General features: G+C 34.6%; 1 pseudogene; it reads right to left on the bottom strand.

Annotated features, from left to right (window-relative positions):
- Positions 1–645: 645 nt before the first annotated feature.
- Positions 646–7,846, bottom strand: part of LOC124374222 — a 20,756-nt pseudogene continuing 13,555 nt past the window's right edge.

Genomic DNA, 7,846 nt, shown 5'->3' with positions numbered 1-7,846 from the left:
GTCTTGTTATGTATTCCAATACCACATCAGCCCAAATGCTGGTTTATTATAAAGCTAGCAACTGTTATCCCCTAGGGAGAGGAGTAACCGCACTCACAGTAGCGAGAGCCTTTAATGAATATTTGGCATTGATATCTGGTTAGTAGCCTTGGTCTTTTCCAATCAGCTGATTATGTATTTCCAATACGCGCAACATTCAGCTCCAAATGTCTCAGGGTTTATTAATAGGCTAGAACCTAGACGAGAAGTAACCTCTGCACATAGCGAGAGGCCTTCAACTGAATATTTGATTGATAACTGTTAGTCACCATGTCTTTGTCCATCAGCTGTTATTGTATTCTCAATTACGCACATTCAGCCCAATGCTGTTTAATTTATACAGCTAGAACCTCGAGAGAGTAACCCTCTCACATAGCGAGAGCCTTTAATTGAATATTTTGATTGACTAACTGTTTCAGTACCCATTTAGGGTTTCTCCTATCAGCTGTAATGTATTCCTATACTACATCAGCCCAATGCTGGTTTATTATAGCTAGAACCTAGAGCAGGAGTAAACACCTCTCAACATAGCGGGAGCCTTTAATGAATATTTGGTTGAAAACTGTTAGTACCTGTCTTTTCCATCAGCTCTTATGTATTCCAATACTACATCAGCCCCAATGCTGAAGCAGTTTGAATGTTCCCGGACGATTCCTGGTATAGACGGGATCCAGGAGTCCATTTGGCTAACTTTGGATCGTCCCGCGGAGCTGCTGGTCCTCGAACAAAAATGGGCACAGCGTCCATTCGGAAAACCGTCAAACCCCATGTCAAGCCAGTATCTAATAATATTCTGGAATACAATATTTATATTATTAGAATTGGTAAGTTTTATGTAGATTTATAATCTACCTGTGTGTTTATCTTCACGAGTGCGCTGTAACTCTTAATGAATATCGGCATGAATGATTTACAAGTAAATTAATAGTACAGGGCAATAAAGACCTCGTAGGAGAAGGCCCCAGTACCCATAACCATTTACTTAACAGCGCTGTTTTAAGAAAATCATTTGTATGGGTCGGCACGGCCTGTTACTCACACCAATAAACTCCCAATAATCAACTCATAAAACATACCCGAATTACATTAACCATTTTTATCTTAGTCATAAATAAAACATAGGAGACCGTGCCAAACTGAATATAGTTCTTTAGCCACAACTCCGAATCCATTTTCTAAACCATCAAATATTTTGGATTTGATGTTCAAATGTTTTATTCATGACAAGCATTTCTTTGGAATTGGTGTTAAACTGATATAGTATTTTGTTGAGCACCATTTAGACCAAGGGAGTGGATCTCTAGAGCAAAATACTTTTCTGTACAACTACCCTTACACGTACTATAGATACATAGTTTTTAACCGAAATTCGTATGGAATTCTATTCAAATTAGAGTGTATATAAAAAGTGGTTAGCATATTTCGTGTTAAGAAGGTAACCCACCAAGAAGGTTAGCCAGGAAAAAATTTTTGGGGAGGGGGTCCGACAACTGTTATTTTTGGGACAGAGAGCAAGGTCCATTTTGTTCATTAAGAAGTTCTTGACGCCGTTTCTTTGCTGAAAACGATCTTTCAGCAGTCCATGTCAGCAATCATAAATTATTCAAATAAAAAAAAAATCATTTACTAAAAAATTAATTGAAAATTTTGAACATTTGGGGGGGGGTTTGGACCCCTTGGGACCCCTCGCTGGCTTACGTACGTCCATGTAAACCACAGAGCAAACCTGATCTCTACTCAATATATCATGACTAAAATCAATTTGTATTATGGTTGTTCAGCCGTACGTAAATTCAAAGGGGAATGAAATGGGTTTTTATTGTTGATTGCAATGGGTTTTGAACAAAAAATTTAATGAATTAAATTATTTTTCATGTTGAGTTTCAAGTTTTATATTTACTTAGACTTTAGATATTACAACAGTTTCATCTGTATAATAAAACCAAGATATCCACTTAGAATATTCTTATTCAAAATGTTGACGTTAGTAAACAAAATAGCAGGGCCAAGTACAGATTCCTGACGAATCACAAAGCTCATTCTTACTTTTTGTGATATTGAATTTTCAATTTAGACACCACTGACACCTGTCTTCAGCAAGTACCATAAGAACATATGTTAAACCCCAATGCACTTTTATGACCTTATTTTAAACCTTAGAACTATGGGACATTTTAAGATGTCATTAATACGCATCCTAATTATTTTTATTCTTTTTGCTATTAATATTGGTTTGTTACGGAAAAAAAAAAAAGTTTGCTTCTCCCACAATTTGTGCAACAAAAAAAGGTGTTGTAAAACTGATTGACGTTAAATATTGTCTTAGGTTTTATATAGAGAAATTCAAGGTAGTTTCTGTAAAACCGACTCACTATTACTTTTTAGCACGATGGGACGTAGTTGAAGGCTTTTTACAGATCTACGAAAAGACACTGAATACTCCCCTCAATCACAAAATTCAAACAATTGTGAAAAAACTTTTTTGTAAGCAAAATTGGCTTGGTGAAATAATTCAATATTTTAAAAAAGGTCAACATTTTATTGATATACTTTTGTGCTATTTAGATAAAAAGTGTTGCCAACGCGTAAAACAAAATTTCTAAGAAATTTAATCATTTAATATTGTGATTGTGAACGTTTTTATTTTAATTTTCGTAAATTACCTGTGATAAGTAAGGAATGAAACATTTTTGCGGTTATTACAGCAATTTTGGATTACCTTTTAAAAATTTTAGATTTCCTTAACTAGACTAGTATATCTGGTTATGTAAGCAGGTTTAATTCATTAACACCTTCACTTGCGACACGAGTCATGTACCGACTTAGGACAGCCAGAATAGTTCTAAGTTTGAGACCACCGCAGTCAATGTGTAAACCCTGATACATCTCTAGCTACACAAATACGTTGCTAATGAAGTTAACAGTGCATCGATTATCGTCTTATTGCAAAATCATGAGGATAATTTGTCAGACAATGTGTATATTTCAGTTAGTTCCTTGAACAACTCACATCCATCCTCTCGCCACTACGTGAGGATTCCTATAGTTGAGGTCGGGCTGTTTCTCTACGAAACTGATGCAGGTAGTACTGCTGACGCTTTTCGTTCCATGTCCAGCGCAGAACCGCCGAATATGCTCTCCTGTATAAATAAACAAAATCAAGTACAACTAATGTTGCTTGATGGTTTTCTTTATTTAAAAGATTCTTGATAGACTGTGTTGTTTTCATATAGTTCTCATACCTATGTACTGCCCCAATTTTTAAAGTTTAAACTTCAAAAACTGCATAGCAAAAGTTATTTCAAAGCCATGATAAAATCATAACAGAATAATTAGCTCAGTTATTGCTAATCTATTGAAATCCAATTCTATAACTACGTATTCGTTTTTTTTGAAACTTCTGAAGAAATGTTATGGGATATCAAGAAATGTGCAAGCAAGAATAATTGTAGTTGTTTAAAACGCTTAACGTATTCAAGCACAGTTACATTTTCACCTAAATGTTTTAATAGTGGAGATACAACTCTTGTACAGTTTCGAACCGTTTACCTTAGAAGTTTTTTCAAATGAGGCGGGGCCAACGAACTGATCAAAGACGCGAGTAAGCATTATCTTCATGTTTTGAATAGGGAAAGTAAGAAATCAAGATAGTTATCATACTCAATCTTATTGCAGCTATATTATCGGATAGTTTTAAAAATTTGGTACAGTTCCACATTGAAATCTTATGAAATATCGGAAAAAGTACGAGTGAAAGAGTTATATTAATGAATCTAACTTTCAAAAGTACATGTTTTTATTCTACGATACCTAAAGATCCGAAATGACTGCATTCTAAGAGACATTGAAAAATTTGAAAGTACGGATAAAAGTGAGTCTATCCAACTTAGTCCGAGCACTCCAGAATTTGTTTGTATTACGACTGACGAGTTCAAACGTTCAGCATCGATAAATTGCTGGTGTTCTACTACCAACATGATCTCAACCATACATTTTCCGTGGATTTTTATATTATTTTATTTCAAATCAATTTACTGACATTTTGAATGAATGTCACCAAATCCCAAAACAGGTTCGTTGAATTCTACCAGTAATTTTGATATTTTTATGTAATTCATTATTTCGGCAATTGCCGTGACGTCAGAGGGACCTAGCCACCACTCCATTGATTGCCCAAAGTAATTTACGACAAATAAACATTTTACTTTTAAAATAACTTACAACTAGTAAAAGATTCTCAGATTTACCCAGTTGTTAGGTGGGGATCTCTGGTTTGTGACGTTGTCTATCTTGCCGTCATGCCACACGTAATAATCGGTGTACGGATCTTTCCTTTCTGACCGACTTCTGGAACCACTCGTGCTCGTCACTTGAGTGATTCGGAACCAAATCCAACAAGAGCTTGATATCTGCAATCGTGTGTTACATGTTATAAAAAAATAAGGTACCGGATATTTGATTTAAATTTAACCTGTATCAAAGTCTCATTCCAAAACAAGTACTGAACAGACAGAATAATTTCTGATAGACCGGAAGCAATTAATGTATGGCAATTTATGAACTTACCCAATTCATGTAACTTCTGCAAGAGTTCCAGCAAATCCTTGTTGGAACCGTATAATGGGTCGATCTTCCGGTAGTTTGAAATGTCATATCCAAAATCTGCCATGGGAGACTTGAATATCGGGTTCATCCATATCGCAGTGACTCCTAACTCTTTCAAGTAGCTTGCCTTCTCAGTAATACCTAAAAATTAGCCAGTTAAAGTAGTTATCTTATGGTTGTCACCTTGAGTATATTAAAGTCTACATTTTTGTCCATAATTATATTTAAAAAGCGTAATTTCTATCACCTTGTTTACATTAAAATGCCAATTAAAATAGAAACAAAACAGAAATCTGGACAAATCCAGATTGACCAAAGTCAAAGCTGTAAAATTTCTATCCTATGGATGAGAGAAATGGGCAAATTATGGAGGATACAAACCCCTTAATAAAAAATGGTATAATATTATGTATAATGATAATAATTTAATAATGATAATTAAACGATATAAATTAAGACCAAAATGCCTGTGGCGGCGGTCGCATTCCTTACAAGACCATCCAATACGTCCCACAACAATTATGAAATAAATCAAAAGCAAAAATTACCAATCATAAAAAGAATGATTTTAATACATATTTTGAAATCGGGTTCCTATTGATTGTATTATTCAAGTTCCATGTTCAACGTTGTGTTTTCAAATGGAGCTCAAATTGGGCTTATCAGTATTAGGCACTGACGTGGGTTATTTGAGTATTAAAGTAAGAGTTCTTATTAATTACATTTTCATTTATTTATCATAGTAACCGAATAATATACTTAAATATTTTAACTATACTGAACTAAGGATTTCTAAGCTTAGGAAGTTTATAAATAATATGAAAAACAAAAGTTTTAAGAATTGAGTATAGATTCACGTTCACTAAATACAGTAGTATGATTGTAGAATGGAGAATTGGTAGTGTACCTGTCGATTTTCAAGGGTTATAATAATTATTATTACGATAGTTTTTTTAAGAAATATATTTGTATATTTGCTTATCTTCTTATCGATTAATATAAGTAGTTAAATTGGCCTATATTAAAAAACAGTGTGTGTAAAACTATTAAATTAGATTTTAAGTGTAAGAAAATGAATTCATTTATATAACCAGTGAACACTAACAAACTAATTTAGTATTAATCCTATACGTATTTATAACTATACGTGTATAACCCAACAAATGAAACAATGACGATATAATCCGTAAAATTAATAATCAGTTTATCAATTACATAATCCTTATCAACAATTGGATTTCGGGTTATCTAACCTAGAGAAGTTATGTAAAATACGAAACAGTTTTTATTTTTTTCTATCATTGTTTTATAGTTCATAAAAATATGCTGACAGTAAGTGGGAATGTCTCTTATATAGCCATAAACTGTCCCAGTAACCAAACTCTACAGTCAAGGAGGGTGAGCTGCTTAATCATCAAAATACGTTTCGCAAACAGCACAGAAGGGGGGGGGGTGATTGTCAAGAATCAAGAGGAAGCTATGGAACCAAGATAATGTAGTATGTAACCAATATGAAAGTCCTCTCGGGGAAAAAACGACGGGAAGTCTCCTGCGGGATAGCTGTCTTTGGTAGCCCTAAGTTTATTTCACACAAATCCTGGAGGGATGAACACCCACAAAAATATAACTTTAATTCTCAACACCAAATGAAAACATTTTATCGATTTTGCGAGTACACTCCTTAGAGAGTCACAGAAGAAGGTTCATATTGGCAGTTCTTGTAGAAAACGCTACTAACAACTCGCTACGGTTCTTGTTATTCGCTGCTAACTTGCTGTATGTATACAGGGTGTCCATTAAGTCTGGAACCTCTTTTTTAATTTTTGAACCATAATAGAAAGAAATACCAAAGTTCACACGTGCTTACTGGTGATAGTAACGCACACATCCTGCCCAATTACCGACCGGATAATCCCTTTGGGGGACGGTCCACAAGGAGTCAGACAAAATTCATAAATAGCAGCATAGGTCAAGTTTGGGTATCAAATTAAAGATCTTACTTAGCAGAGTACAATGCCGCAAACCGGACTTCAAAAAGGTGGATTCATTCAGTAGTTATAGCTATTTGAATTTTAAAACAATTGAACAATGTAAATTATTAAGTTATTACAAGTAAACACCAATTTTTAAGTACCTGTGATCAAAGTAAGTGTTCAAAATGTTCCCTCCTATCATCTGACAATGTTAGTAATCGAAGCCAGGAATCAAATAATTATTACCAATAACACAACTACTGTTAGAATGTGAAAGTGGCAGATTGAGTCATACACAGCATCCACAGAAACTTTACGTTTGGGCAGGTATTATAGGAAATCAAATTATGGGCCCATTATTTATCAATGGTAATTTAAATGGTGACTCGTATCTAGCAATGCTCCAAAATGAAATAATTCCTGCACTAATTCCTGCTGCTCTTGGTCGACAATTTCAAATAATTTTATTTCCAACAAGATGGTGCACCACCACACTTTGCTCTCCTTGTTAGAGAATACTCGGATACAATATTCCTTCACAGATGGATTGGAAGACATGGTGCAGTAGAGTGGCCTGCTCATTCCCCTGATTTATCTCCGCTGGATTTTTTTTTTGTGGGGGGGATACCTCAAAGATAAAGTTTATCGTACTTAAGCTCGAGATTTGGCGCACCTAAGAAATCTCATAGTCCAAGAAGCTCAAGATATTCCACGTGTCTACCTTCAAAATTTTACAACCGCCTAGGACATTGCCAGACGATGGTAGGGGAACATTTTGAACACTTACTTTGATCACAGGTACTTAAAAATTGGTGTTTACTTGTAATACTTAATAATTTACATTGTTCAATCGTTTTAAAATTCAAATAGCTATAACTACTGAATGAATCCACCTTTTGAAGTCCGGTTTGCAGCATTGTACTCTGCTAAGTAAGACCTTTAATTTGATACCAAACTTGACCTATGCTGCTATTTAAGAATTTTGTCTGACTCCTTGTGGACCGTCCCCCAAAGGGATTATCGGGTCGGTAATTGGGCAGATATGTAGCGGTACTATCACCAGTAAGCACGTGTGAACTTTGGTATTTTTTTATATTGTGGTTTAAAAATTAAAAAAGAGGTTCCAGACTTAATTGACACCCACTGTATATTTATATTCTTTGTTATTGTACGCCATAGATTATCTTGTCACTATTGTTATTTTTACTGTTGCTGTTTTTTGAAACATT

The sequence above is a fragment of the Homalodisca vitripennis genome, unplaced genomic scaffold, assembly GCF_021130785.1.
Source record: "Homalodisca vitripennis isolate AUS2020 unplaced genomic scaffold, UT_GWSS_2.1 ScUCBcl_7556;HRSCAF=15297, whole genome shotgun sequence".
NCBI lineage: Eukaryota > Metazoa > Arthropoda > Insecta > Hemiptera > Cicadellidae > Homalodisca > Homalodisca vitripennis.
This window is presented reverse-complemented; position numbering and strand designations above follow the sequence as displayed.